General features: G+C 50.5%; 48 non-coding genes across 48 annotated transcripts; all 48 read right to left on the bottom strand.

Annotated features, from left to right (window-relative positions):
- Positions 1–615: 615 nt before the first annotated feature.
- TRNAI-AAU (transfer RNA isoleucine (anticodon AAU)) lies at positions 616–689 on the bottom strand. The gene has a single exon. It is a non-coding gene; the product is annotated as a tRNA-Ile (tRNA).
- A 99-nt stretch (positions 690–788) lies between these two features.
- Positions 789–860, bottom strand: TRNAD-GUC (transfer RNA aspartic acid (anticodon GUC)). The gene has a single exon. It is a non-coding gene; the product is annotated as a tRNA-Asp (tRNA).
- An 836-nt stretch (positions 861–1,696) lies between these two features.
- On the bottom strand, positions 1,697–1,770 carry TRNAI-AAU (transfer RNA isoleucine (anticodon AAU)). The gene has a single exon. It is a non-coding gene; the product is annotated as a tRNA-Ile (tRNA).
- A 99-nt stretch (positions 1,771–1,869) lies between these two features.
- Positions 1,870–1,941, bottom strand: TRNAD-GUC (transfer RNA aspartic acid (anticodon GUC)). Its single transcript has one exon. It is a non-coding gene; the product is annotated as a tRNA-Asp (tRNA).
- Positions 1,942–2,777: 836 nt separating this feature from the next.
- On the bottom strand, positions 2,778–2,851 carry TRNAI-AAU (transfer RNA isoleucine (anticodon AAU)). The gene has a single exon. It is a non-coding gene; the product is annotated as a tRNA-Ile (tRNA).
- Positions 2,852–2,950: 99 nt separating this feature from the next.
- TRNAD-GUC (transfer RNA aspartic acid (anticodon GUC)) lies at positions 2,951–3,022 on the bottom strand. The gene has a single exon. It is a non-coding gene; the product is annotated as a tRNA-Asp (tRNA).
- Positions 3,023–3,858: 836 nt separating this feature from the next.
- Positions 3,859–3,932, bottom strand: TRNAI-AAU (transfer RNA isoleucine (anticodon AAU)). Its single transcript has one exon. It is a non-coding gene; the product is annotated as a tRNA-Ile (tRNA).
- Positions 3,933–4,031: 99 nt separating this feature from the next.
- On the bottom strand, positions 4,032–4,103 carry TRNAD-GUC (transfer RNA aspartic acid (anticodon GUC)). Its single transcript has one exon. It is a non-coding gene; the product is annotated as a tRNA-Asp (tRNA).
- Positions 4,104–4,939: 836 nt separating this feature from the next.
- TRNAI-AAU (transfer RNA isoleucine (anticodon AAU)) lies at positions 4,940–5,013 on the bottom strand. The gene has a single exon. It is a non-coding gene; the product is annotated as a tRNA-Ile (tRNA).
- Positions 5,014–5,112: 99 nt separating this feature from the next.
- Positions 5,113–5,184, bottom strand: TRNAD-GUC (transfer RNA aspartic acid (anticodon GUC)). The gene has a single exon. It is a non-coding gene; the product is annotated as a tRNA-Asp (tRNA).
- Positions 5,185–6,020: 836 nt separating this feature from the next.
- TRNAI-AAU (transfer RNA isoleucine (anticodon AAU)) lies at positions 6,021–6,094 on the bottom strand. The gene has a single exon. It is a non-coding gene; the product is annotated as a tRNA-Ile (tRNA).
- Positions 6,095–6,193: 99 nt separating this feature from the next.
- TRNAD-GUC (transfer RNA aspartic acid (anticodon GUC)) lies at positions 6,194–6,265 on the bottom strand. Its single transcript has one exon. It is a non-coding gene; the product is annotated as a tRNA-Asp (tRNA).
- Positions 6,266–7,101: 836 nt separating this feature from the next.
- Positions 7,102–7,175, bottom strand: TRNAI-AAU (transfer RNA isoleucine (anticodon AAU)). The gene has a single exon. It is a non-coding gene; the product is annotated as a tRNA-Ile (tRNA).
- Positions 7,176–7,274: 99 nt separating this feature from the next.
- On the bottom strand, positions 7,275–7,346 carry TRNAD-GUC (transfer RNA aspartic acid (anticodon GUC)). The gene has a single exon. It is a non-coding gene; the product is annotated as a tRNA-Asp (tRNA).
- Positions 7,347–8,182: 836 nt separating this feature from the next.
- On the bottom strand, positions 8,183–8,256 carry TRNAI-AAU (transfer RNA isoleucine (anticodon AAU)). Its single transcript has one exon. It is a non-coding gene; the product is annotated as a tRNA-Ile (tRNA).
- A 99-nt stretch (positions 8,257–8,355) lies between these two features.
- On the bottom strand, positions 8,356–8,427 carry TRNAD-GUC (transfer RNA aspartic acid (anticodon GUC)). The gene has a single exon. It is a non-coding gene; the product is annotated as a tRNA-Asp (tRNA).
- Positions 8,428–9,263: 836 nt separating this feature from the next.
- TRNAI-AAU (transfer RNA isoleucine (anticodon AAU)) lies at positions 9,264–9,337 on the bottom strand. The gene has a single exon. It is a non-coding gene; the product is annotated as a tRNA-Ile (tRNA).
- Positions 9,338–9,436: 99 nt separating this feature from the next.
- TRNAD-GUC (transfer RNA aspartic acid (anticodon GUC)) lies at positions 9,437–9,508 on the bottom strand. Its single transcript has one exon. It is a non-coding gene; the product is annotated as a tRNA-Asp (tRNA).
- An 836-nt stretch (positions 9,509–10,344) lies between these two features.
- Positions 10,345–10,418, bottom strand: TRNAI-AAU (transfer RNA isoleucine (anticodon AAU)). Its single transcript has one exon. It is a non-coding gene; the product is annotated as a tRNA-Ile (tRNA).
- Positions 10,419–10,517: 99 nt separating this feature from the next.
- On the bottom strand, positions 10,518–10,589 carry TRNAD-GUC (transfer RNA aspartic acid (anticodon GUC)). Its single transcript has one exon. It is a non-coding gene; the product is annotated as a tRNA-Asp (tRNA).
- An 836-nt stretch (positions 10,590–11,425) lies between these two features.
- Positions 11,426–11,499, bottom strand: TRNAI-AAU (transfer RNA isoleucine (anticodon AAU)). The gene has a single exon. It is a non-coding gene; the product is annotated as a tRNA-Ile (tRNA).
- Positions 11,500–11,598: 99 nt separating this feature from the next.
- TRNAD-GUC (transfer RNA aspartic acid (anticodon GUC)) lies at positions 11,599–11,670 on the bottom strand. The gene has a single exon. It is a non-coding gene; the product is annotated as a tRNA-Asp (tRNA).
- An 836-nt stretch (positions 11,671–12,506) lies between these two features.
- Positions 12,507–12,580, bottom strand: TRNAI-AAU (transfer RNA isoleucine (anticodon AAU)). The gene has a single exon. It is a non-coding gene; the product is annotated as a tRNA-Ile (tRNA).
- Positions 12,581–12,679: 99 nt separating this feature from the next.
- Positions 12,680–12,751, bottom strand: TRNAD-GUC (transfer RNA aspartic acid (anticodon GUC)). Its single transcript has one exon. It is a non-coding gene; the product is annotated as a tRNA-Asp (tRNA).
- An 836-nt stretch (positions 12,752–13,587) lies between these two features.
- On the bottom strand, positions 13,588–13,661 carry TRNAI-AAU (transfer RNA isoleucine (anticodon AAU)). Its single transcript has one exon. It is a non-coding gene; the product is annotated as a tRNA-Ile (tRNA).
- Positions 13,662–13,760: 99 nt separating this feature from the next.
- TRNAD-GUC (transfer RNA aspartic acid (anticodon GUC)) lies at positions 13,761–13,832 on the bottom strand. Its single transcript has one exon. It is a non-coding gene; the product is annotated as a tRNA-Asp (tRNA).
- Positions 13,833–14,668: 836 nt separating this feature from the next.
- On the bottom strand, positions 14,669–14,742 carry TRNAI-AAU (transfer RNA isoleucine (anticodon AAU)). Its single transcript has one exon. It is a non-coding gene; the product is annotated as a tRNA-Ile (tRNA).
- Positions 14,743–14,841: 99 nt separating this feature from the next.
- TRNAD-GUC (transfer RNA aspartic acid (anticodon GUC)) lies at positions 14,842–14,913 on the bottom strand. The gene has a single exon. It is a non-coding gene; the product is annotated as a tRNA-Asp (tRNA).
- Positions 14,914–15,749: 836 nt separating this feature from the next.
- Positions 15,750–15,823, bottom strand: TRNAI-AAU (transfer RNA isoleucine (anticodon AAU)). Its single transcript has one exon. It is a non-coding gene; the product is annotated as a tRNA-Ile (tRNA).
- A 99-nt stretch (positions 15,824–15,922) lies between these two features.
- Positions 15,923–15,994, bottom strand: TRNAD-GUC (transfer RNA aspartic acid (anticodon GUC)). Its single transcript has one exon. It is a non-coding gene; the product is annotated as a tRNA-Asp (tRNA).
- Positions 15,995–16,830: 836 nt separating this feature from the next.
- On the bottom strand, positions 16,831–16,904 carry TRNAI-AAU (transfer RNA isoleucine (anticodon AAU)). Its single transcript has one exon. It is a non-coding gene; the product is annotated as a tRNA-Ile (tRNA).
- A 99-nt stretch (positions 16,905–17,003) lies between these two features.
- TRNAD-GUC (transfer RNA aspartic acid (anticodon GUC)) lies at positions 17,004–17,075 on the bottom strand. Its single transcript has one exon. It is a non-coding gene; the product is annotated as a tRNA-Asp (tRNA).
- Positions 17,076–17,911: 836 nt separating this feature from the next.
- On the bottom strand, positions 17,912–17,985 carry TRNAI-AAU (transfer RNA isoleucine (anticodon AAU)). Its single transcript has one exon. It is a non-coding gene; the product is annotated as a tRNA-Ile (tRNA).
- Positions 17,986–18,084: 99 nt separating this feature from the next.
- On the bottom strand, positions 18,085–18,156 carry TRNAD-GUC (transfer RNA aspartic acid (anticodon GUC)). Its single transcript has one exon. It is a non-coding gene; the product is annotated as a tRNA-Asp (tRNA).
- An 836-nt stretch (positions 18,157–18,992) lies between these two features.
- Positions 18,993–19,066, bottom strand: TRNAI-AAU (transfer RNA isoleucine (anticodon AAU)). The gene has a single exon. It is a non-coding gene; the product is annotated as a tRNA-Ile (tRNA).
- A 99-nt stretch (positions 19,067–19,165) lies between these two features.
- On the bottom strand, positions 19,166–19,237 carry TRNAD-GUC (transfer RNA aspartic acid (anticodon GUC)). The gene has a single exon. It is a non-coding gene; the product is annotated as a tRNA-Asp (tRNA).
- Positions 19,238–20,073: 836 nt separating this feature from the next.
- TRNAI-AAU (transfer RNA isoleucine (anticodon AAU)) lies at positions 20,074–20,147 on the bottom strand. The gene has a single exon. It is a non-coding gene; the product is annotated as a tRNA-Ile (tRNA).
- Positions 20,148–20,246: 99 nt separating this feature from the next.
- Positions 20,247–20,318, bottom strand: TRNAD-GUC (transfer RNA aspartic acid (anticodon GUC)). Its single transcript has one exon. It is a non-coding gene; the product is annotated as a tRNA-Asp (tRNA).
- Positions 20,319–21,154: 836 nt separating this feature from the next.
- TRNAI-AAU (transfer RNA isoleucine (anticodon AAU)) lies at positions 21,155–21,228 on the bottom strand. The gene has a single exon. It is a non-coding gene; the product is annotated as a tRNA-Ile (tRNA).
- Positions 21,229–21,327: 99 nt separating this feature from the next.
- On the bottom strand, positions 21,328–21,399 carry TRNAD-GUC (transfer RNA aspartic acid (anticodon GUC)). Its single transcript has one exon. It is a non-coding gene; the product is annotated as a tRNA-Asp (tRNA).
- An 836-nt stretch (positions 21,400–22,235) lies between these two features.
- Positions 22,236–22,309, bottom strand: TRNAI-AAU (transfer RNA isoleucine (anticodon AAU)). Its single transcript has one exon. It is a non-coding gene; the product is annotated as a tRNA-Ile (tRNA).
- Positions 22,310–22,408: 99 nt separating this feature from the next.
- On the bottom strand, positions 22,409–22,480 carry TRNAD-GUC (transfer RNA aspartic acid (anticodon GUC)). The gene has a single exon. It is a non-coding gene; the product is annotated as a tRNA-Asp (tRNA).
- Positions 22,481–23,316: 836 nt separating this feature from the next.
- TRNAI-AAU (transfer RNA isoleucine (anticodon AAU)) lies at positions 23,317–23,390 on the bottom strand. The gene has a single exon. It is a non-coding gene; the product is annotated as a tRNA-Ile (tRNA).
- Positions 23,391–23,489: 99 nt separating this feature from the next.
- Positions 23,490–23,561, bottom strand: TRNAD-GUC (transfer RNA aspartic acid (anticodon GUC)). Its single transcript has one exon. It is a non-coding gene; the product is annotated as a tRNA-Asp (tRNA).
- An 836-nt stretch (positions 23,562–24,397) lies between these two features.
- On the bottom strand, positions 24,398–24,471 carry TRNAI-AAU (transfer RNA isoleucine (anticodon AAU)). The gene has a single exon. It is a non-coding gene; the product is annotated as a tRNA-Ile (tRNA).
- A 99-nt stretch (positions 24,472–24,570) lies between these two features.
- TRNAD-GUC (transfer RNA aspartic acid (anticodon GUC)) lies at positions 24,571–24,642 on the bottom strand. Its single transcript has one exon. It is a non-coding gene; the product is annotated as a tRNA-Asp (tRNA).
- An 836-nt stretch (positions 24,643–25,478) lies between these two features.
- On the bottom strand, positions 25,479–25,552 carry TRNAI-AAU (transfer RNA isoleucine (anticodon AAU)). The gene has a single exon. It is a non-coding gene; the product is annotated as a tRNA-Ile (tRNA).
- A 99-nt stretch (positions 25,553–25,651) lies between these two features.
- TRNAD-GUC (transfer RNA aspartic acid (anticodon GUC)) lies at positions 25,652–25,723 on the bottom strand. The gene has a single exon. It is a non-coding gene; the product is annotated as a tRNA-Asp (tRNA).
- Between the last annotated feature and the right edge of the window lie 403 nt (positions 25,724–26,126).

Here is a 26,126-nt window from a genome sequence, read left to right as displayed (position 1 = left end):
GAACGCGTGGTGGCAGCCATCTTGTTCGCATGGGCTAAAACCGCGAATAGGCTTCAGGGGGACCTAGCCGCGAACGTCCTGGAACTATTTTCGACATGAAAACCTCGCGGTTCCCGGCCGGTCCCCCAGCGGCACTTAGCTGCGATTCTGTGGAACTGTTTTGGGCATGAAATCCTGCGTTCGCCTGGGCAAAACTATGACTTCCATAGAATTTCTGAACCCCTGGTCCGATCTGGGTGATTTTTGGATATGTTGTCCACCCAGATCAGGGCTGTCAGGGGATGTAAGATTTACGGGGATGTGTTATGTTTCTGGGTACTTATGGGACTTTATAAAAAGGGGTGTTTCTTCTGCCCGTGGAAATTAAGTTAATGCCTTAACTCCCTGAATTATATCACGGGCAGAGGGGAGGGATTGTTTACTGTATGTGGGAGTATCTTACTGTTAATTACTGTTTTCATTGCCTCCGCTAAAATTGCGGTCTGAGACAGATTTTTGCCGGCTGGACGCTTAAACGATCACTGGAGAGAAAAGCAATGTTAATTACTGTTTTCATTGCCTCCGCTAAAATTGCATTCTGAGACAGCTTAAACAATCGCTGGAGAGAAAAGCAACTGGCCCGTGTGGGGATCGAACCCACGGCCTTGGCGTTATTAGCACCACGCTCTAACCAACTGAGCTAACCGGCCACGGCAGGGGGGAGCTGGCGTTCATGCTGATCCACACAAGCGAATGCTCCCGCGTCTTGTGCATATTAGAGGAGGCGGCCAAAGGAAATAAAAATAGCACTCCCCGTCGGGGAATCGAACCCCGGTCTCCCGCGTGACAGGCGGGGATACTCACCACTATACTAACGAGGATGAGCTGTGCAGTGACGGCGTGCGGCTCGCAGTCACGAGGATATTTGCGATATGTGACGAAAGCCACTGGGCTTTGGAGAAGACTACTTGCCAGCCTTTTACCCTGTGACTATGGCCCCTTTAATTTATTGCGGCAGAGAGACCCTAATTGTGCCTATTGGGACTTTAAACGTTGGTTCTTCGAACTCCCGAACAGTCAAAGTGGCCGCCATTCGACATTCGAACGCGTGGTGGCAGCCATCTTGTTCGCATGGGCTAAAACCGCGAATAGGCTTCAGGGGGACCTAGCCGCGAACGTCCTGGAACTATTTTCGACATGAAAACCTCGCGGTTCCCGGCCGGTCCCCCAGCGGCACTTAGCTGCGATTCTGTGGAACTGTTTTGGGCATGAAATCCTGCGTTCGCCTGGGCAAAACTATGACTTCCATAGAATTTCTGAACCCCTGGTCCGATCTGGGTGATTTTTGGATATGTTGTCCACCCAGATCAGGGCTGTCAGGGGATGTAAGATTTACGGGGATGTGTTATGTTTCTGGGTACTTATGGGACTTTATAAAAAGGGGTGTTTCTTCTGCCCGTGGAAATTAAGTTAATGCATTAACTCCCTGAATTATGTCACAGGCAGAGGGGAGGGATTGTTTACTGTATGTGGGAGTATCTTACTGTTAATTACTGTTTTCATTGCCTCCGCTAAAATTGCGGTCTGAGACAGATTTTTGCCGGCTGGACGCTTAAACGATCACTGGAGAGAAAAGCAATGTTAATTACTGTTTTCATTGCCTCCGCTAAAATTGCATTCTGAGACAGCTTAAACAATCGCTGGAGAGAAAAACAACTGGCCCGTGTGGGGATCGAACCCACGGCCTTGGCGTTATTAGCACCACGCTCTAACCAACTGAGCTAACCGGCCACGGCAGGGGGGAGCTGGCGTTCATGCTGATCCACACAAGCGAATGCTCCCGCGTCTTGTGCATATTAGAGGAGGCGGCCAAAGGAAATAAAAATAGCACTCCCCGTCGGGGAATCGAACCCCGGTCTCCCGCGTGACAGGCGGGGATACTCACCACTATACTAACGAGGATGAGCTGTGCAGTGACGGCGTGCGGCTCGCAGTCACGAGGATATTTGCGATATGTGACGAAAGCCACTGGGCTTTGGAGAAGACTACTTGCCAGCCTTTTACCCTGTGACTATGGCCCCTTTAATTTATTGCGGCAGAGAGACCCTAATTGTGCCTATTGGGACTTTAAACGTTGGTTCTTCGAACTCCCGAACAGTCAAAGTGGCCGCCATTCGACATTCGAACGCGTGGTGGCAGCCATCTTGTTCGCATGGGCTAAAACCGCGAATAGGCTTCAGGGGGACCTAGCCGCGAACGTCCTGGAACTATTTTCGACATGAAAACCTCGCGGTTCCCGGCCGGTCCCCCAGCGGCACTTAGCTGCGATTCTGTGGAACTGTTTTGGGCATGAAATCCTGCGTTCGCCTGGGCAAAACTATGACTTCCATAGAATTTCTGAACCCCTGGTCCGATCTGGGTGATTTTTGGATATGTTGTCCACCCAGATCAGGGCTGTCAGGGGATGTAAGATTTACGGGGATGTGTTATGTTTCTGGGTACTTATGGGACTTTATAAAAAGGGGTGTTTCTTCTGCCCGTGGAAATTAAGTTAATGCATTAACTCCCTGAATTATGTCACGGGCAGAGGGGAGGGATTGTTTACTGTATGTGGGAGTATCTTACTGTTAATTACTGTTTTCATTGCCTCCGCTAAAATTGCGGTCTGAGACAGATTTTTGCCGGCTGGACGCTTAAACGATCACTGGAGAGAAAAGCAATGTTAATTACTGTTTTCATTGCCTCCGCTAAAATTGCATTCTGAGACAGCTTAAACAATCGCTGGAGAGAAAAACAACTGGCCCGTGTGGGGATCGAACCCACGGCCTTGGCGTTATTAGCACCACGCTCTAACCAACTGAGCTAACCGGCCACGGCAGGGGGGAGCTGGCGTTCATGCTGATCCACACAAGCGAATGCTCCCGCGTCTTGTGCATATTAGAGGAGGCGGCCAAAGGAAATAAAAATAGCACTCCCCGTCGGGGAATCGAACCCCGGTCTCCCGCGTGACAGGCGGGGATACTCACCACTATACTAACGAGGATGAGCTGTGCAGTGACGGCGTGCGGCTCGCAGTCACGAGGATATTTGCGATATGTGACGAAAGCCACTGGGCTTTGGAGAAGACTACTTGCCAGCCTTTTACCCTGTGACTATGGCCCCTTTAATTTATTGCGGCAGAGAGACCCTAATTGTGCCTATTGGGACTTTAAACGTTGGTTCTTCGAACTCCCGAACAGTCAAAGTGGCCGCCATTCGACATTCGAACGCGTGGTGGCAGCCATCTTGTTCGCATGGGCTAAAACCGCGAATAGGCTTCAGGGGGACCTAGCCGCGAACGTCCTGGAACTATTTTCGACATGAAAACCTCGCGGTTCCCGGCCGGTCCCCCAGCGGCACTTAGCTGCGATTCTGTGGAACTGTTTTGGGCATGAAATCCTGCGTTCGCCTGGGCAAAACTATGACTTCCATAGAATTTCTGAACCCCTGGTCCGATCTGGGTGATTTTTGGATATGTTGTCCACCCAGATCAGGGCTGTCAGGGGATGTAAGATTTACGGGGATGTGTTATGTTTCTGGGTACTTATGGGACTTTATAAAAAGGGGTGTTTCTTCTGCCCGTGGAAATTAAGTTAATGCATTAACTCCCTGAATTATGTCACGGGCAGAGGGGAGGGATTGTTTACTGTATGTGGGAGTATCTTACTGTTAATTACTGTTTTCATTGCCTCCGCTAAAATTGCGGTCTGAGACAGATTTTTGCCGGCTGGACGCTTAAACGATCACTGGAGAGAAAAGCAATGTTAATTACTGTTTTCATTGCCTCCGCTAAAATTGCATTCTGAGACAGCTTAAACAATCGCTGGAGAGAAAAGCAACTGGCCCGTGTGGGGATCGAACCCACGGCCTTGGCGTTATTAGCACCACGCTCTAACCAACTGAGCTAACCGGCCACGGCAGGGGGGAGCTGGCGTTCATGCTGATCCACACAAGCGAATGCTCCCGCGTCTTGTGCATATTAGAGGAGGCGGCCAAAGGAAATAAAAATAGCACTCCCCGTCGGGGAATCGAACCCCGGTCTCCCGCGTGACAGGCGGGGATACTCACCACTATACTAACGAGGATGAGCTGTGCAGTGACGGCGTGCGGCTCGCAGTCACGAGGATATTTGCGATATGTGACGAAAGCCACTGGGCTTTGGAGAAGACTACTTGCCAGCCTTTTACCCTGTGACTATGGCCCCTTTAATTTATTGCGGCAGAGAGACCCTAATTGTGCCTATTGGGACTTTAAACGTTGGTTCTTCGAACTCCCGAACAGTCAAAGTGGCCGCCATTCGACATTCGAACGCGTGGTGGCAGCCATCTTGTTCGCATGGGCTAAAACCGCGAATAGGCTTCAGGGGGACCTAGCCGCGAACGTCCTGGAACTATTTTCGACATGAAAACCTCGCGGTTCCCGGCCGGTCCCCCAGCGGCACTTAGCTGCGATTCTGTGGAACTGTTTTGGGCATGAAATCCTGCGTTCGCCTGGGCAAAACTATGACTTCCATAGAATTTCTGAACCCCTGGTCCGATCTGGGTGATTTTTGGATATGTTGTCCACCCAGATCAGGGCTGTCAGGGGATGTAAGATTTACGGGGATGTGTTATGTTTCTGGGTACTTATGGGACTTTATAAAAAGGGGTGTTTCTTCTGCCCGTGGAAATTAAGTTAATGCCTTAACTCCCTGAATTATATCACGGGCAGAGGGGAGGGATTGTTTACTGTATGTGGGAGTATCTTACTGTTAATTACTGTTTTCATTGCCTCCGCTAAAATTGCGGTCTGAGACAGATTTTTGCCGGCTGGACGCTTAAACGATCACTGGAGAGAAAAGCAATGTTAATTACTGTTTTCATTGCCTCCGCTAAAATTGCATTCTGAGACAGCTTAAACAATCGCTGGAGAGAAAAGCAACTGGCCCGTGTGGGGATCGAACCCACGGCCTTGGCGTTATTAGCACCACGCTCTAACCAACTGAGCTAACCGGCCACGGCAGGGGGGAGCTGGCGTTCATGCTGATCCACACAAGCGAATGCTCCCGCGTCTTGTGCATATTAGAGGAGGCGGCCAAAGGAAATAAAAATAGCACTCCCCGTCGGGGAATCGAACCCCGGTCTCCCGCGTGACAGGCGGGGATACTCACCACTATACTAACGAGGATGAGCTGTGCAGTGACGGCGTGCGGCTCGCAGTCACGAGGATATTTGCGATATGTGACGAAAGCCACTGGGCTTTGGAGAAGACTACTTGCCAGCCTTTTACCCTGTGACTATGGCCCCTTTAATTTATTGCGGCAGAGAGACCCTAATTGTGCCTATTGGGACTTTAAACGTTGGTTCTTCGAACTCCCGAACAGTCAAAGTGGCCGCCATTCGACATTCGAACGCGTGGTGGCAGCCATCTTGTTCGCATGGGCTAAAACCGCGAATAGGCTTCAGGGGGACCTAGCCGCGAACGTCCTGGAACTATTTTCGACATGAAAACCTCGCGGTTCCCGGCCGGTCCCCCAGCGGCACTTAGCTGCGATTCTGTGGAACTGTTTTGGGCATGAAATCCTGCGTTCGCCTGGGCAAAACTATGACTTCCATAGAATTTCTGAACCCCTGGTCCGATCTGGGTGATTTTTGGATATGTTGTCCACCCAGATCAGGGCTGTCAGGGGATGTAAGATTTACGGGGATGTGTTATGTTTCTGGGTACTTATGGGACTTTATAAAAAGGGGTGTTTCTTCTGCCCGTGGAAATTAAGTTAATGCATTAACTCCCTGAATTATGTCACGGGCAGAGGGGAGGGATTGTTTACTGTATGTGGGAGTATCTTACTGTTAATTACTGTTTTCATTGCCTCCGCTAAAATTGCGGTCTGAGACAGATTTTTGCCGGCTGGACGCTTAAACGATCACTGGAGAGAAAAGCAATGTTAATTACTGTTTTCATTGCCTCCGCTAAAATTGCATTCTGAGACAGCTTAAACAATCGCTGGAGAGAAAAGCAACTGGCCCGTGTGGGGATCGAACCCACGGCCTTGGCGTTATTAGCACCACGCTCTAACCAACTGAGCTAACCGGCCACGGCAGGGGGGAGCTGGCGTTCATGCTGATCCACACAAGCGAATGCTCCCGCGTCTTGTGCATATTAGAGGAGGCGGCCAAAGGAAATAAAAATAGCACTCCCCGTCGGGGAATCGAACCCCGGTCTCCCGCGTGACAGGCGGGGATACTCACCACTATACTAACGAGGATGAGCTGTGCAGTGACGGCGTGCGGCTCGCAGTCACGAGGATATTTGCGATATGTGACGAAAGCCACTGGGCTTTGGAGAAGACTACTTGCCAGCCTTTTACCCTGTGACTATGGCCCCTTTAATTTATTGCGGCAGAGAGACCCTAATTGTGCCTATTGGGACTTTAAACGTTGGTTCTTCGAACTCCCGAACAGTCAAAGTGGCCGCCATTCGACATTCGAACGCGTGGTGGCAGCCATCTTGTTCGCATGGGCTAAAACCGCGAATAGGCTTCAGGGGGACCTAGCCGCGAACGTCCTGGAACTATTTTCGACATGAAAACCTCGCGGTTCCCGGCCGGTCCCCCAGCGGCACTTAGCTGCGATTCTGTGGAACTGTTTTGGGCATGAAATCCTGCGTTCGCCTGGGCAAAACTATGACTTCCATAGAATTTCTGAACCCCTGGTCCGATCTGGGTGATTTTTGGATATGTTGTCCACCCAGATCAGGGCTGTCAGGGGATGTAAGATTTACGGGGATGTGTTATGTTTCTGGGTACTTATGGGACTTTATAAAAAGGGGTGTTTCTTCTGCCCGTGGAAATTAAGTTAATGCATTAACTCCCTGAATTATGTCACGGGCAGAGGGGAGGGATTGTTTACTGTATGTGGGAGTATCTTACTGTTAATTACTGTTTTCATTGCCTCCGCTAAAATTGCGGTCTGAGACAGATTTTTGCCGGCTGGACGCTTAAACGATCACTGGAGAGAAAAGCAATGTTAATTACTGTTTTCATTGCCTCCGCTAAAATTGCATTCTGAGACAGCTTAAACAATCGCTGGAGAGAAAAGCAACTGGCCCGTGTGGGGATCGAACCCACGGCCTTGGCGTTATTAGCACCACGCTCTAACCAACTGAGCTAACCGGCCACGGCAGGGGGGAGCTGGCGTTCATGCTGATCCACACAAGCGAATGCTCCCGCGTCTTGTGCATATTAGAGGAGGCGGCCAAAGGAAATAAAAATAGCACTCCCCGTCGGGGAATCGAACCCCGGTCTCCCGCGTGACAGGCGGGGATACTCACCACTATACTAACGAGGATGAGCTGTGCAGTGACGGCGTGCGGCTCGCAGTCACGAGGATATTTGCGATATGTGACGAAAGCCACTGGGCTTTGGAGAAGACTACTTGCCAGCCTTTTACCCTGTGACTATGGCCCCTTTAATTTATTGCGGCAGAGAGACCCTAATTGTGCCTATTGGGACTTTAAACGTTGGTTCTTCGAACTCCCGAACAGTCAAAGTGGCCGCCATTCGACATTCGAACGCGTGGTGGCAGCCATCTTGTTCGCATGGGCTAAAACCGCGAATAGGCTTCAGGGGGACCTAGCCGCGAACGTCCTGGAACTATTTTCGACATGAAAACCTCGCGGTTCCCGGCCGGTCCCCCAGCGGCACTTAGCTGCGATTCTGTGGAACTGTTTTGGGCATGAAATCCTGCGTTCGCCTGGGCAAAACTATGACTTCCATAGAATTTCTGAACCCCTGGTCCGATCTGGGTGATTTTTGGATATGTTGTCCACCCAGATCAGGGCTGTCAGGGGATGTAAGATTTACGGGGATGTGTTATGTTTCTGGGTACTTATGGGACTTTATAAAAAGGGGTGTTTCTTCTGCCCGTGGAAATTAAGTTAATGCATTAACTCCCTGAATTATGTCACGGGCAGAGGGGAGGGATTGTTTACTGTATGTGGGAGTATCTTACTGTTAATTACTGTTTTCATTGCCTCCGCTAAAATTGCGGTCTGAGACAGATTTTTGCCGGCTGGACGCTTAAACGATCACTGGAGAGAAAAGCAATGTTAATTACTGTTTTCATTGCCTCCGCTAAAATTGCATTCTGAGACAGCTTAAACAATCGCTGGAGAGAAAAGCAACTGGCCCGTGTGGGGATCGAACCCACGGCCTTGGCGTTATTAGCACCACGCTCTAACCAACTGAGCTAACCGGCCACGGCAGGGGGGAGCTGGCGTTCATGCTGATCCACACAAGCGAATGCTCCCGCGTCTTGTGCATATTAGAGGAGGCGGCCAAAGGAAATAAAAATAGCACTCCCCGTCGGGGAATCGAACCCCGGTCTCCCGCGTGACAGGCGGGGATACTCACCACTATACTAACGAGGATGAGCTGTGCAGTGACGGCGTGCGGCTCGCAGTCACGAGGATATTTGCGATATGTGACGAAAGCCACTGGGCTTTGGAGAAGACTACTTGCCAGCCTTTTACCCTGTGACTATGGCCCCTTTAATTTATTGCGGCAGAGAGACCCTAATTGTGCCTATTGGGACTTTAAACGTTGGTTCTTCGAACTCCCGAACAGTCAAAGTGGCCGCCATTCGACATTCGAACGCGTGGTGGCAGCCATCTTGTTCGCATGGGCTAAAACCGCGAATAGGCTTCAGGGGGACCTAGCCGCGAACGTCCTGGAACTATTTTCGACATGAAAACCTCGCGGTTCCCGGCCGGTCCCCCAGCGGCACTTAGCTGCGATTCTGTGGAACTGTTTTGGGCATGAAATCCTGCGTTCGCCTGGGCAAAACTATGACTTCCATAGAATTTCTGAACCCCTGGTCCGATCTGGGTGATTTTTGGATATGTTGTCCACCCAGATCAGGGCTGTCAGGGGATGTAAGATTTACGGGGATGTGTTATGTTTCTGGGTACTTATGGGACTTTATAAAAAGGGGTGTTTCTTCTGCCCGTGGAAATTAAGTTAATGCATTAACTCCCTGAATTATGTCACGGGCAGAGGGGAGGGATTGTTTACTGTATGTGGGAGTATCTTACTGTTAATTACTGTTTTCATTGCCTCCGCTAAAATTGCGGTCTGAGACAGATTTTTGCCGGCTGGACGCTTAAACGATCACTGGAGAGAAAAGCAATGTTAATTACTGTTTTCATTGCCTCCGCTAAAATTGCATTCTGAGACAGCTTAAACAATCGCTGGAGAGAAAAGCAACTGGCCCGTGTGGGGATCGAACCCACGGCCTTGGCGTTATTAGCACCACGCTCTAACCAACTGAGCTAACCGGCCACGGCAGGGGGGAGCTGGCGTTCATGCTGATCCACACAAGCGAATGCTCCCGCGTCTTGTGCATATTAGAGGAGGCGGCCAAAGGAAATAAAAATAGCACTCCCCGTCGGGGAATCGAACCCCGGTCTCCCGCGTGACAGGCGGGGATACTCACCACTATACTAACGAGGATGAGCTGTGCAGTGACGGCGTGCGGCTCGCAGTCACGAGGATATTTGCGATATGTGACGAAAGCCACTGGGCTTTGGAGAAGACTACTTGCCAGCCTTTTACCCTGTGACTATGGCCCCTTTAATTTATTGCGGCAGAGAGACCCTAATTGTGCCTATTGGGACTTTAAACGTTGGTTCTTCGAACTCCCGAACAGTCAAAGTGGCCGCCATTCGACATTCGAACGCGTGGTGGCAGCCATCTTGTTCGCATGGGCTAAAACCGCGAATAGGCTTCAGGGGGACCTAGCCGCGAACGTCCTGGAACTATTTTCGACATGAAAACCTCGCGGTTCCCGGCCGGTCCCCCAGCGGCACTTAGCTGCGATTCTGTGGAACTGTTTTGGGCATGAAATCCTGCGTTCGCCTGGGCAAAACTATGACTTCCATAGAATTTCTGAACCCCTGGTCCGATCTGGGTGATTTTTGGATATGTTGTCCACCCAGATCAGGGCTGTCAGGGGATGTAAGATTTACGGGGATGTGTTATGTTTCTGGGTACTTATGGGACTTTATAAAAAGGGGTGTTTCTTCTGCCCGTGGAAATTAAGTTAATGCATTAACTCCCTGAATTATGTCACGGGCAGAGGGGAGGGATTGTTTACTGTATGTGGGAGTATCTTACTGTTAATTACTGTTTTCATTGCCTCCGCTAAAATTGCGGTCTGAGACAGATTTTTGCCGGCTGGACGCTTAAACGATCACTGGAGAGAAAAGCAATGTTAATTACTGTTTTCATTGCCTCCGCTAAAATTGCATTCTGAGACAGCTTAAACAATCGCTGGAGAGAAAAGAAACTGGCCCGTGTGGGGATCGAACCCACGGCCTTGGCGTTATTAGCACCACGCTCTAACCAACTGAGCTAACCGGCCACGGCAGGGGGGAGCTGGCGTTCATGCTGATCCACACAAGCGAATGCTCCCGCGTCTTGTGCATATTAGAGGAGGCGGCCAAAGGAAATAAAAATAGCACTCCCCGTCGGGGAATCGAACCCCGGTCTCCCGCGTGACAGGCGGGGATACTCACCACTATACTAACGAGGATGAGCTGTGCAGTGACGGCGTGCGGCTCGCAGTCACGAGGATATTTGCGATATGTGACGAAAGCCACTGGGCTTTGGAGAAGACTACTTGCCAGCCTTTTACCCTGTGACTATGGCCCCTTTAATTTATTGCGGCAGAGAGACCCTAATTGTGCCTATTGGGACTTTAAACGTTGGTTCTTCGAACTCCCGAACAGTCAAAGTGGCCGCCATTCGACATTCGAACGCGTGGTGGCAGCCATCTTGTTCGCATGGGCTAAAACCGCGAATAGGCTTCAGGGGGACCTAGCCGCGAACGTCCTGGAACTATTTTCGACATGAAAACCTCGCGGTTCCCGGCCGGTCCCCCAGCGGCACTTAGCTGCGATTCTGTGGAACTGTTTTGGGCATGAAATCCTGCGTTCGCCTGGGCAAAACTATGACTTCCATAGAATTTCTGAACCCCTGGTCCGATCTGGGTGATTTTTGGATATGTTGTCCACCCAGATCAGGGCTGTCAGGGGATGTAAGATTTACGGGGATGTGTTATGTTTCTGGGTACTTATGGGACTTTATAAAAAGGGGTGTTTCTTCTGCCCGTGGAAATTAAGTTAATGCATTAACTCCCTGAATTATGTCACGGGCAGAGGGGAGGGATTGTTTACTGTATGTGGGAGTATCTTACTGTTAATTACTGTTTTCATTGCCTCCGCTAAAATTGCGGTCTGAGACAGATTTTTGCCGGCTGGACGCTTAAACGATCACTGGAGAGAAAAGCAATGTTAATTACTGTTTTCATTGCCTCCGCTAAAATTGCATTCTGAGACAGCTTAAACAATCGCTGGAGAGAAAAGCAACTGGCCCGTGTGGGGATCGAACCCACGGCCTTGGCGTTATTAGCACCACGCTCTAACCAACTGAGCTAACCGGCCACGGCAGGGGGGAGCTGGCGTTCATGCTGATCCACACAAGCGAATGCTCCCGCGTCTTGTGCATATTAGAGGAGGCGGCCAAAGGAAATAAAAATAGCACTCCCCGTCGGGGAATCGAACCCCGGTCTCCCGCGTGACAGGCGGGGATACTCACCACTATACTAACGAGGATGAGCTGTGCAGTGACGGCGTGCGGCTCGCAGTCACGAGGATATTTGCGATATGTGACGAAAGCCACTGGGCTTTGGAGAAGACTACTTGCCAGCCTTTTACCCTGTGACTATGGCCCCTTTAATTTATTGCGGCAGAGAGACCCTAATTGTGCCTATTGGGACTTTAAACGTTGGTTCTTCGAACTCCCGAACAGTCAAAGTGGCCGCCATTCGACATTCGAACGCGTGGTGGCAGCCATCTTGTTCGCATGGGCTAAAACCGCGAATAGGCTTCAGGGGGACCTAGCCGCGAACGTCCTGGAACTATTTTCGACATGAAAACCTCGCGGTTCCCGGCCGGTCCCCCAGCGGCACTTAGCTGCGATTCTGTGGAACTGTTTTGGGCATGAAATCCTGCGTTCGCCTGGGCAAAACTATGACTTCCATAGAATTTCTGAACCCCTGGTCCGATCTGGGTGATTTTTGGATATGTTGTCCACCCAGATCAGGGCTGTCAGGGGATGTAAGATTTACGGGGATGTGTTATGTTTCTGGGTACTTATGGGACTTTATAAAAAGGGGTGTTTCTTCTGCCCGTGGAAATTAAGTTAATGCATTAACTCCCTGAATTATGTCACGGGCAGAGGGGAGGGATTGTTTACTGTATGTGGGAGTATCTTACTGTTAATTACTGTTTTCATTGCCTCCGCTAAAATTGCGGTCTGAGACAGATTTTTGCCGGCTGGACGCTTAAACGATCACTGGAGAGAAAAGCAATGTTAATTACTGTTTTCATTGCCTCCGCTAAAATTGCATTCTGAGACAGCTTAAACAATCGCTGGAGAGAAAAGCAACTGGCCCGTGTGGGGATCGAACCCACGGCCTTGGCGTTATTAGCACCACGCTCTAACCAACTGAGCTAACCGGCCACGGCAGGGGGGAGCTGGCGTTCATGCTGATCCACACAAGCGAATGCTCCCGCGTCTTGTGCATATTAGAGGAGGCGGCCAAAGGAAATAAAAATAGCACTCCCCGTCGGGGAATCGAACCCCGGTCTCCCGCGTGACAGGCGGGGATACTCACCACTATACTAACGAGGATGAGCTGTGCAGTGACGGCGTGCGGCTCGCAGTCACGAGGATATTTGCGATATGTGACGAAAGCCACTGGGCTTTGGAGAAGACTACTTGCCAGCCTTTTACCCTGTGACTATGGCCCCTTTAATTTATTGCGGCAGAGAGACCCTAATTGTGCCTATTGGGACTTTAAACGTTGGTTCTTCGAACTCCCGAACAGTCAAAGTGGCCGCCATTCGACATTCGAACGCGTGGTGGCAGCCATCTTGTTCGCATGGGCTAAAACCGCGAATAGGCTTCAGGGGGACCTAGCCGCGAACGTCCTGGAACTATTTTCGACATGAAAACCTCGCGGTTCCCGGCCGGTCCCCCAGCGGCACTTAGCTGCGATTCTGTGGAACTGTTTTGGGCATGAAATCCTGCGTTCGCCTGGGCAAAACTATGACTTCCATAGAATTTCTGAACCCCTGGTCCGATCTGGGTGATTTTTGGATATGTTGTCCACCCAGATCAGGGCTGTCAGGGGATGTAAGATTTACGGGGATGTGTTATGTTTCTGGGTACTTATGGGACTTTATAAAAAGGGGTGTTTCTTCTGCCCGTGGAAATTAAGTTAATGCATTAACTCCCTGAATTATGTCACGGGCAGAGGGGAGGGATTGTTTACTGTATGTGGGAGTATCTTACTGTTAATTACTGTTTTCATTGCCTCCGCTAAAATTGCGGTCTGAGACAGATTTTTGCCGGCTGGACGCTTAAACGATCACTGGAGAGAAAAGCAATGTTAATTACTGTTTTCATTGCCTCCGCTAAAATTGCATTCTGAGACAGCTTAAACAATCGCTGGAGAGAAAAGCAACTGGCCCGTGTGGGGATCGAACCCACGGCCTTGGCGTTATTAGCACCACGCTCTAACCAACTGAGCTAACCGGCCACGGCAGGGGGGAGCTGGCGTTCATGCTGATCCACACAAGCGAATGCTCCCGCGTCTTGTGCATATTAGAGGAGGCGGCCAAAGGAAATAAAAATAGCACTCCCCGTCGGGGAATCGAACCCCGGTCTCCCGCGTGACAGGCGGGGATACTCACCACTATACTAACGAGGATGAGCTGTGCAGTGACGGCGTGCGGCTCGCAGTCACGAGGATATTTGCGATATGTGACGAAAGCCACTGGGCTTTGGAGAAGACTACTTGCCAGCCTTTTACCCTGTGACTATGGCCCCTTTAATTTATTGCGGCAGAGAGACCCTAATTGTGCCTATTGGGACTTTAAACGTTGGTTCTTCGAACTCCCGAACAGTCAAAGTGGCCGCCATTCGACATTCGAACGCGTGGTGGCAGCCATCTTGTTCGCATGGGCTAAAACCGCGAATAGGCTTCAGGGGGACCTAGCCGCGAACGTCCTGGAACTATTTTCGACATGAAAACCTCGCGGTTCCCGGCCGGTCCCCCAGCGGCACTTAGCTGCGATTCTGTGGAACTGTTTTGGGCATGAAATCCTGCGTTCGCCTGGGCAAAACTATGACTTCCATAGAATTTCTGAACCCCTGGTCCGATCTGGGTGATTTTTGGATATGTTGTCCACCCAGATCAGGGCTGTCAGGGGATGTAAGATTTACGGGGATGTGTTATGTTTCTGGGTACTTATGGGACTTTATAAAAAGGGGTGTTTCTTCTGCCCGTGGAAATTAAGTTAATGCATTAACTCCCTGAATTATGTCACGGGCAGAGGGGAGGGATTGTTTACTGTATGTGGGAGTATCTTACTGTTAATTACTGTTTTCATTGCCTCCGCTAAAATTGCGGTCTGAGACAGATTTTTGCCGGCTGGACGCTTAAACGATCACTGGAGAGAAAAGCAATGTTAATTACTGTTTTCATTGCCTCCGCTAAAATTGCATTCTGAGACAGCTTAAACAATCGCTGGAGAGAAAAGCAACTGGCCCGTGTGGGGATCGAACCCACGGCCTTGGCGTTATTAGCACCACGCTCTAACCAACTGAGCTAACCGGCCACGGCAGGGGGGAGCTGGCGTTCATGCTGATCCACACAAGCGAATGCTCCCGCGTCTTGTGCATATTAGAGGAGGCGGCCAAAGGAAATAAAAATAGCACTCCCCGTCGGGGAATCGAACCCCGGTCTCCCGCGTGACAGGCGGGGATACTCACCACTATACTAACGAGGATGAGCTGTGCAGTGACGGCGTGCGGCTCGCAGTCACGAGGATATTTGCGATATGTGACGAAAGCCACTGGGCTTTGGAGAAGACTACTTGCCAGCCTTTTACCCTGTGACTATGGCCCCTTTAATTTATTGCGGCAGAGAGACCCTAATTGTGCCTATTGGGACTTTAAACGTTGGTTCTTCGAACTCCCGAACAGTCAAAGTGGCCGCCATTCGACATTCGAACGCGTGGTGGCAGCCATCTTGTTCGCATGGGCTAAAACCGCGAATAGGCTTCAGGGGGACCTAGCCGCGAACGTCCTGGAACTATTTTCGACATGAAAACCTCGCGGTTCCCGGCCGGTCCCCCAGCGGCACTTAGCTGCGATTCTGTGGAACTGTTTTGGGCATGAAATCCTGCGTTCGCCTGGGCAAAACTATGACTTCCATAGAATTTCTGAACCCCTGGTCCGATCTGGGTGATTTTTGGATATGTTGTCCACCCAGATCAGGGCTGTCAGGGGATGTAAGATTTACGGGGATGTGTTATGTTTCTGGGTACTTATGGGACTTTATAAAAAGGGGTGTTTCTTCTGCCCGTGGAAATTAAGTTAATGCATTAACTCCCTGAATTATGTCACGGGCAGAGGGGAGGGATTGTTTACTGTATGTGGGAGTATCTTACTGTTAATTACTGTTTTCATTGCCTCCGCTAAAATTGCGGTCTGAGACAGATTTTTGCCGGCTGGACGCTTAAACGATCACTGGAGAGAAAAGCAATGTTAATTACTGTTTTCATTGCCTCCGCTAAAATTGCATTCTGAGACAGCTTAAACAATCGCTGGAGAGAAAAGCAACTGGCCCGTGTGGGGATCGAACCCACGGCCTTGGCGTTATTAGCACCACGCTCTAACCAACTGAGCTAACCGGCCACGGCAGGGGGGAGCTGGCGTTCATGCTGATCCACACAAGCGAATGCTCCCGCGTCTTGTGCATATTAGAGGAGGCGGCCAAAGGAAATAAAAATAGCACTCCCCGTCGGGGAATCGAACCCCGGTCTCCCGCGTGACAGGCGGGGATACTCACCACTATACTAACGAGGATGAGCTGTGCAGTGACGGCGTGCGGCTCGCAGTCACGAGGATATTTGCGATATGTGACGAAAGCCACTGGGCTTTGGAGAAGACTACTTGCCAGCCTTTTACCCTGTGACTATGGCCCCTTTAATTTATTGCGGCAGAGAGACCCTAATTGTGCCTATTGGGACTTTAAACGTTGGTTCTTCGAACTCCCGAACAGTCAAAGTGGCCGCCATTCGACATTCGAACGCGTGGTGGCAGCCATCTTGTTCGCATGGGCTAAAACCGCGAATAGGCTTCAGGGGGACCTAGCCGCGAACGTCCTGGAACTATTTTCGACATGAAAACCTCGCGGTTCCCGGCCGGTCCCCCAGCGGCACTTAGCTGCGATTCTGTGGAACTGTTTTGGGCATGAAATCCTGCGTTCGCCTGGGCAAAACTATGACTTCCATAGAATTTCTGAACCCCTGGTCCGATCTGGGTGATTTTTGGATATGTTGTCCACCCAGATCAGGGCTGTCAGGGGATGTAAGATTTACGGGGATGTGTTATGTTTCTGGGTACTTATGGGACTTTATAAAAAGGGGTGTTTCTTCTGCCCGTGGAAATTAAGTTAATGCATTAACTCCCTGAATTATGTCACGGGCAGAGGGGAGGGATTGTTTACTGTATGTGGGAGTATCTTACTGTTAATTACTGTTTTCATTGCCTCCGCTAAAATTGCGGTCTGAGACAGATTTTTGCCGGCTGGACGCTTAAACGATCACTGGAGAGAAAAGCAATGTTAATTACTGTTTTCATTGCCTCCGCTAAAATTGCATTCTGAGACAGCTTAAACAATCGCTGGAGAGAAAAGCAACTGGCCCGTGTGGGGATCGAACCCACGGCCTTGGCGTTATTAGCACCACGCTCTAACCAACTGAGCTAACCGGCCACGGCAGGGGGGAGCTGGCGTTCATGCTGATCCACACAAGCGAATGCTCCCGCGTCTTGTGCATATTAGAGGAGGCGGCCAAAGGAAATAAAAATAGCACTCCCCGTCGGGGAATCGAACCCCGGTCTCCCGCGTGACAGGCGGGGATACTCACCACTATACTAACGAGGATGAGCTGTGCAGTGACGGCGTGCGGCTCGCAGTCACGAGGATATTTGCGATATGTGACGAAAGCCACTGGGCTTTGGAGAAGACTACTTGCCAGCCTTTTACCCTGTGACTATGGCCCCTTTAATTTATTGCGGCAGAGAGACCCTAATTGTGCCTATTGGGACTTTAAACGTTGGTTCTTCGAACTCCCGAACAGTCAAAGTGGCCGCCATTCGACATTCGAACGCGTGGTGGCAGCCATCTTGTTCGCATGGGCTAAAACCGCGAATAGGCTTCAGGGGGACCTAGCCGCGAACGTCCTGGAACTATTTTCGACATGAAAACCTCGCGGTTCCCGGCCGGTCCCCCAGCGGCACTTAGCTGCGATTCTGTGGAACTGTTTTGGGCATGAAATCCTGCGTTCGCCTGGGCAAAACTATGACTTCCATAGAATTTCTGAACCCCTGGTCCGATCTGGGTGATTTTTGGATATGTTGTCCACCCAGATCAGGGCTGTCAGGGGATGTAAGATTTACGGGGATGTGTTATGTTTCTGGGTACTTATGGGACTTTATAAAAAGGGGTGTTTCTTCTGCCCGTGGAAATTAAGTTAATGCATTAACTCCCTGAATTATGTCACGGGCAGAGGGGAGGGATTGTTTACTGTATGTGGGAGTATCTTACTGTTAATTACTGTTTTCATTGCCTCCGCTAAAATTGCGGTCTGAGACAGATTTTTGCCGGCTGGACGCTTAAACGATCACTGGAGAGAAAAGCAATGTTAATTACTGTTTTCATTGCCTCCGCTAAAATTGCATTCTGAGACAGCTTAAACAATCGCTGGAGAGAAAAGCAACTGGCCCGTGTGGGGATCGAACCCACGGCCTTGGCGTTATTAGCACCACGCTCTAACCAACTGAGCTAACCGGCCACGGCAGGGGGGAGCTGGCGTTCATGCTGATCCACACAAGCGAATGCTCCCGCGTCTTGTGCATATTAGAGGAGGCGGCCAAAGGAAATAAAAATAGCACTCCCCGTCGGGGAATCGAACCCCGGTCTCCCGCGTGACAGGCGGGGATACTCACCACTATACTAACGAGGATGAGCTGTGCAGTGACGGCGTGCGGCTCGCAGTCACGAGGATATTTGCGATATGTGACGAAAGCCACTGGGCTTTGGAGAAGACTACTTGCCAGCCTTTTACCCTGTGACTATGGCCCCTTTAATTTATTGCGGCAGAGAGACCCTAATTGTGCCTATTGGGACTTTAAACGTTGGTTCTTCGAACTCCCGAACAGTCAAAGTGGCCGCCATTCGACATTCGAACGCGTGGTGGCAGCCATCTTGTTCGCATGGGCTAAAACCGCGAATAGGCTTCAGGGGGACCTAGCCGCGAACGTCCTGGAACTATTTTCGACATGAAAACCTCGCGGTTCCCGGCCGGTCCCCCAGCGGCACTTAGCTGCGATTCTGTGGAACTGTTTTGGGCATGAAATCCTGCGTTCGCCTGGGCAAAACTATGACTTCCATAGAATTTCTGAACCCCTGGTCCGATCTGGGTGATTTTTGGATATGTTGTCCACCCAGATCAGGGCTGTCAGGGGATGTAAGATTTACGGGGATGTGTTATGTTTCTGGGTACTTATGGGACTTTATAAAAAGGGGTGTTTCTTCTGCCCGTGGAAATTAAGTTAATGCATTAACTCCCTGAATTATGTCACGGGCAGAGGGGAGGGATTGTTTACTGTATGTGGGAGTATCTTACTGTTAATTACTGTTTTCATTGCCTCCGCTAAAATTGCGGTCTGAGACAGATTTTTGCCGGCTGGACGCTTAAACGATCACTGGAGAGAAAAGCAATGTTAATTACTGTTTTCATTGCCTCCGCTAAAATTGCATTCTGAGACAGCTTAAACAATCGCTGGAGAGAAAAGCAACTGGCCCGTGTGGGGATCGAACCCACGGCCTTGGCGTTATTAGCACCACGCTCTAACCAACTGAGCTAACCGGCCACGGCAGGGGGGAGCTGGCGTTCATGCTGATCCACACAAGCGAATGCTCCCGCGTCTTGTGCATATTAGAGGAGGCGGCCAAAGGAAATAAAAATAGCACTCCCCGTCGGGGAATCGAACCCCGGTCTCCCGCGTGACAGGCGGGGATACTCACCACTATACTAACGAGGATGAGCTGTGCAGTGACGGCGTGCGGCTCGCAGTCACGAGGATATTTGCGATATGTGACGAAAGCCACTGGGCTTTGGAGAAGACTACTTGCCAGCCTTTTACCCTGTGACTATGGCCCCTTTAATTTATTGCGGCAGAGAGACCCTAATTGTGCCTATTGGGACTTTAAACGTTGGTTCTTCGAACTCCCGAACAGTCAAAGTGGCCGCCATTCGACATTCGAACGCGTGGTGGCAGCCATCTTGTTCGCATGGGCTAAAACCGCGAATAGGCTTCAGGGGGACCTAGCCGCGAACGTCCTGGAACTATTTTCGACATGAAAACCTCGCGGTTCCCGGCCGGTCCCCCAGCGGCACTTAGCTGCGATTCTGTGGAACTGTTTTGGGCATGAAATCCTGCGTTCGCCTGGGCAAAACTATGACTTCCATAGAATTTCTGAACCCCTGGTCCGATCTGGGTGATTTTTGGATATGTTGTCCACCCAGATCAGGGCTGTCAGGGGATGTAAGATTTACGGGGATGTGTTATGTTTCTGGGTACTTATGGGACTTTATAAAAAGGGGTGTTTCTTCTGCCCGTGGAAATTAAGTTAATGCATTAACTCCCTGAATTATGTCACGGGCAGAGGGGAGGGATTGTTTACTGTATGTGGGAGTATCTTACTGTTAATTACTGTTTTCATTGCCTCCGCTAAAATTGCGGTCTGAGACAGATTTTTGCCGGCTGGACGCTTAAACGATCACTGGAGAGAAAAGCAATGTTAATTACTGTTTTCATTGCCTCCGCTAAAATTGCATTCTGAGACAGCTTAAACAATCGCTGGAGAGAAAAGCAACTGGCCCGTGTGGGGATCGAACCCACGGCCTTGGCGTTATTAGCACCACGCTCTAACCAACTGAGCTAACCGGCCACGGCAGGGGGGAGCTGGCGTTCATGCTGATCCACACAAGCGAATGCTCCCGCGTCTTGTGCATATTAGAGGAGGCGGCCAAAGGAAATAAAAATAGCACTCCCCGTCGGGGAATCGAACCCCGGTCTCCCGCGTGACAGGCGGGGATACTCACCACTATACTAACGAGGATGAGCTGTGCAGTGACGGCGTGCGGCTCGCAGTCACGAGGATATTTGCGATATGTGACGAAAGCCACTGGGCTTTGGAGAAGACTACTTGCCAGCCTTTTACCCTGTGACTATGGCCCCTTTAATTTATTGCGGCAGAGAGACCCTAATTGTGCCTATTGGGACTTTAAACGTTGGTTCTTCGAACTCCCGAACAGTCAAAGTGGCCGCCATTCGACATTCGAACGCGTGGTGGCAGCCATCTTGTTCGCATGGGCTAAAACCGCGAATAGGCTTCAGGGGGACCTAGCCGCGAACGTCCTGGAACTATTTTCGACATGAAAACCTCGCGGTTCCCGGCCGGTCCCCCAGCGGCACTTAGCTGCGATTCTGTGGAACTGTTTTGGGCATGAAATCCTGCGTTCGCCTGGGCAAAACTATGACTTCCATAGAATTTCTGAACCCCTGGTCCGATCTGGGTGATTTTTGGATATGTTGTCCACCCAGATCAGGGCTGTCAGGGGATGTAAGATTTACGGGGATGTGTTATGTTTCTGGGTACTTATGGGACTTTATAAAAAGGGGTGTTTCTTCTGCCCGTGGAAATTAAGTTAATGCATTAACTCCCTGAATTATGTCACGGGCAGAGGGGAGGGATTGTTTACTGTATGTGGGAGTATCTTACTGTTAATTACTGTTTTCATTGCCTCCGCTAAAATTGCGGTCTGAGACAGATTTTTGCCGGCTGGACGCTTAAACGATCACTGGAGAGAAAAGCAATGTTAATTACTGTTTTCATTGCCTCCGCTAAAATTGCATTCTGAGACAGCTTAAACAATCGCTGGAGAGAAAAGCAACTGGCCCGTGTGGGGATCGAACCCACGGCCTTGGCGTTATTAGCACCACGCTCTAACCAACTGAGCTAACCGGCCACGGCAGGGGGGAGCTGGCGTTCATGCTGATCCACACAAGCGAATGCTCCCGCGTCTTGTGCATATTAGAGGAGGCGGCCAAAGGAAATAAAAATAGCACTCCCCGTCGGGGAATCGAACCCCGGTCTCCCGCGTGACAGGCGGGGATACTCACCACTATACTAACGAGGATGAGCTGTGCAGTGACGGCGTGCGGCTCGCAGTCACGAGGATATTTGCGATATGTGACGAAAGCCACTGGGCTTTGGAGAAGACTACTTGCCAGCCTTTTACCCTGTGACTATGGCCCCTTTAATTTATTGCGGCAGAGAGACCCTAATTGTGCCTATTGGGACTTTAAACGTTGGTTCTTCGAACTCCCGAACAGTCAAAGTGGCCGCCATTCGACATTCGAACGCGTGGTGGCAGCCATCTTGTTCGCATGGGCTAAAACCGCGAATAGGCTTCAGGGGGACCTAGCCGCGAACGTCCTGGAACTATTTTCGACATGAAAACCTCGCGGTTCCCGGCCGGTCCCCCAGCGGCACTTAGCTGCGATTCTGTGGAACTGTTTTGGGCATGAAATCCTGCGTTCGCCTGGGCAAAACTATGACTTCCATAGAATTTCTGAACCCCTGGTCCGATCTGGGTGATTTTTGGATATGTTGTCCACCCAGATCAGGGCTGTCAGGGGATGTAAGATTTACGGGGATGTGTTATGTTTCTGGGTACTTATGGGACTTTATAAAAAGGGGTGTTTCTTCTGCCCGTGGAAATTAAGTTAATGCATTAACTCCCTGAATTATGTCACGGGCAGAGGGGAGGGATTGTTTACTGTATGTGGGAGTATCTTACTGTTAATTACTGTTTTCATTGCCTCCGCTAAAATTGCGGTCTGAGACAGATTTTTGCCGGCTGGACGCTTAAACGATCACTGGAGAGAAAAGCAATGTTAATTACTGTTTTCATTGCCTCCGCTAAAATTGCATTCTGAGACAGCTTAAACAATCGCTGGAGAGAAAAGCAACTGGCCCGTGTGGGGATCGAACCCACGGCCTTGGCGTTATTAGCACCACGCTCTAACCAACTGAGCTAACCGGCCACGGCAGGGGGGAGCTGGCGTTCATGCTGATCCACACAAGCGAATGCTCCCGCGTCTTGTGCATATTAGAGGAGGCGGCCAAAGGAAATAAAAATAGCACTCCCCGTCGGGGAATCGAACCCCGGTCTCCCGCGTGACAGGCGGGGATACTCACCACTATACTAACGAGGATGAGCTGTGCAGTGACGGCGTGCGGCTCGCAGTCACGAGGATATTTGCGATATGTGACGAAAGCCACTGGGCTTTGGAGAAGACTACTTGCCAGCCTTTTACCCTGTGACTATGGCCCCTTTAATTTATTGCGGCAGAGAGACCCTAATTGTGCCTATTGGGACTTTAAACGTTGGTTCTTCGAACTCCCGAACAGTCAAAGTGGCCGCCATTCGACATTCGAACGCGTGGTGGCAGCCATCTTGTTCGCATGGGCTAAAACCGCGAATAGGCTTCAGGGGGACCTAGCCGCGAACGTCCTGGAACTATTTTCGACATGAAAACCTCGCGGTTCCCGGCCGGTCCCCCAGCGGCACTTAGCTGCGATTCTGTGGAACTGTTTTGGGCATGAAATCCTGCGTTCGCCTGGGCAAAACTATGACTTCCATAGAATTTCTGAACCCCTGGTCCGATCTGGGTGATTTTTGGATATGTTGTCCACCCAGATCAGGGCTGTCAGGGGATGTAAGATTTACGGGGATGTGTTATGTTTCTGGGTACTTATGGGACTTTATAAAAAGGGGTGTTTCTTCTGCCCGTGGAAATTAAGTTAATGCATTAACTCCCTGAATTATGTCACGGGCAGAGGGGAGGGATTGTTTACTGTATGTGGGAGTATCTTACTGTTAATTACTGTTTTCATTGCCTCCGCTAAAATTGCGGTCTGAGACAGATTTTTGCCGGCTGGACGCTTAAACGATCACTGGAGAGAAAAGCAATGTTAATTACTGTTTTCATTGCCTCCGCTAAAATTGCATTCTGAGACAGCTTAAACAATCGCTGGAGAGAAAAGCAACTGGCCCGTGTGGGGATCGAACCCACGGCCTTGGCGTTATTAGCACCACGCTCTAACCAACTGAGCTAACCGGCCACGGCAGGGGGGAGCTGGCGTTCATGCTGATCCACACAAGCGAATGCTCCCGCGTCTTGTGCATATTAGAGGAGGCGGCCAAAGGAAATAAAAATAGCACTCCCCGTCGGGGAATCGAACCCCGGTCTCCCGCGTGACAGGCGGGGATACTCACCACTATACTAACGAGGATGAGCTGTGCAGTGACGGCGTGCGGCTCGCAGTCACGAGGATATTTGCGATATGTGACGAAAGCCACTGGGCTTTGGAGAAGACTACTTGCCAGCCTTTTACCCTGTGACTATGGCCCCTTTAATTTATTGCGGCAGAGAGACCCTAATTGTGCCTATTGGGACTTTAAACGTTGGTTCTTCGAACTCCCGAACAGTCAAAGTGGCCGCCATTCGACATTCGAACGCGTGGTGGCAGCCATCTTGTTCGCATGGGCTAAAACCGCGAATAGGCTTCAGGGGGACCTAGCCGCGAACGTCCTGGAACTATTTTCGACATGAAAACCTCGCGGTTCCCGGCCGGTCCCCCAGCGGCACTTAGCTGCGATTCTGTGGAACTGTTTTGGGCATGAAATCCTGCGTTCGCCTGGGCAAAACTATGACTTCCATAGAATTTCTGAACCCCTGGTCCGATCTGGGTGATTTTTGGATATGTTGTCCACCCAGATCAGGGCTGTCAGGGGATGTAAGATTTACGGGGATGTGTTATGTTTCTGGGTACTTATGGGACTTTATAAAAAGGGGTGTTTCTTCTGCCCGTGGAAATTAAGTTAATGCATTAACTCCCTGAATTATGTCACGGGCAGAGGGGAGGGATTGTTTACTGTATGTGGGAGTATCTTACTGTTAATTACTGTTTTCATTGCCTCCGCTAAAATTGCGGTCTGAGACAGATTTTTGCCGGCTGGACGCTTAAACGATCACTGGAGAGAAAAGCAATGTTAATTACTGTTTTCATTGCCTCCGCTAAAATTGCATTCTGAGACAGCTTAAACAATCGCTGGAGAGAAAAGCAACTGGCCCGTGTGGGGATCGAACCCACGGCCTTGGCGTTATTAGCACCACGCTCTAACCAACTGAGCTAACCGGCCACGGCAGGGGGGAGCTGGCGTTCATGCTGATCCACACAAGCGAATGCTCCCGCGTCTTGTGCATATTAGAGGAGGCGGCCAAAGGAAATAAAAATAGCACTCCCCGTCGGGGAATCGAACCCCGGTCTCCCGCGTGACAGGCGGGGATACTCACCACTATACTAACGAGGATGAGCTGTGCAGTGACGGCGTGCGGCTCGCAGTCACGAGGATATTTGCGATATGTGACGAAAGCCACTGGGCTTTGGAGAAGACTACTTGCCAGCCTTTTACCCTGTGACTATGGCCCCTTTAATTTATTGCGGCAGAGAGACCCTAATTGTGCCTATTGGGACTTTAAACGTTGGTTCTTCGAACTCCCGAACAGTCAAAGTGGCCGCCATTCGACATTCGAACGCGTGGTGGCAGCCATCTTGTTCGCATGGGCTAAAACCGCGAATAGGCTTCAGGGGGACCTAGCCGCGAACGTCCTGGAACTATTTTCGACATGAAAACCTCGCGGTTCCCGGCCGGTCCCCCAGCGGCACTTAGCTGCGATTCTGTGGAACTGTTTTGGGCATGAAATCCTGCGTTCGCCTGGGCAAAACTATGACTTCCATAGAATTTCTGAACCCCTGGTCCGATCTGGGTGATTTTTGGATATGTTGTCCACCCAGATCAGGGCTGTCAGGGGATGTAAGATTTACGGGGATGTGTTATGTTTCTGGGTACTTATGGGACTTTATAAAAAGGGGTGTTTCTTCTGCCCGTGGAAATTAAGTTAATGCATTAACTCCCTGAATTATGTCACGGGCAGAGGGGAGGGATTGTTTACTGTATGTGGGAGTATCTTACTGTTAATTACTGTTTTCATTGCCTCCGCTAAAATTGCGGTCTGAGACAGATTTTTGCCGGCTGGACGCTTAAACGATCACTGGAGAGAAAAGCAATGTTAATTACTGTTTTCATTGCCTCCGCTAAAATTGCATTCTGAGACAGCTTAAACAATCGCTGGAGAGAAAAGCAACTGGCCCGTGTGGGGATCGAACCCACGGCCTTGGCGTTATTAGCACCACGCTCTAACCAACTGAGCTAACCGGCCACGGCAGGGGGGAGCTGGCGTTCATGCTGATCCACACAAGCGAATGCTCCCGCGTCTTGTGCATATTAGAGGAGGCGGCCAAAGGAAATAAAAATAGCACTCCCCGTCGGGGAATCGAACCCCGGTCTCCCGCGTGACAGGCGGGGATACTCACCACTATACTAACGAGGATGAGCTGTGCAGTGACGGCGTGCGGCTCGCAGTCACGAGGATATTTGCGATATGTGACGAAAGCCACTGGGCTTTGGAGAAGACTACTTGCCAGCCTTTTACCCTGTGACTATGGCCCCTTTAATTTATTGCGGCAGAGAGACCCTAATTGTGCCTATTGGGACTTTAAACGTTGGTTCTTCGAACTCCCGAACAGTCAAAGTGGCCGCCATTCGACATTCGAACGCGTGGTGGCAGCCATCTTGTTCGCATGGGCTAAAACCGCGAATAGGCTTCAGGGGGACCTAGCCGCGAACGTCCTGGAACTATTTTCGACATGAAAACCTCGCGGTTCCCGGCCGGTCCCCCAGCGGCACTTAGCTGCGATTCTGTGGAACTGTTTTGGGCATGAAATCCTGCGTTC

The sequence above is a fragment of the Pelobates fuscus genome, chromosome 5 (assembly GCF_036172605.1).
Source record: "Pelobates fuscus isolate aPelFus1 chromosome 5, aPelFus1.pri, whole genome shotgun sequence".
Classification (NCBI taxonomy): Eukaryota; Metazoa; Chordata; class Amphibia; order Anura; family Pelobatidae; genus Pelobates; species Pelobates fuscus.
This window is presented reverse-complemented; position numbering and strand designations above follow the sequence as displayed.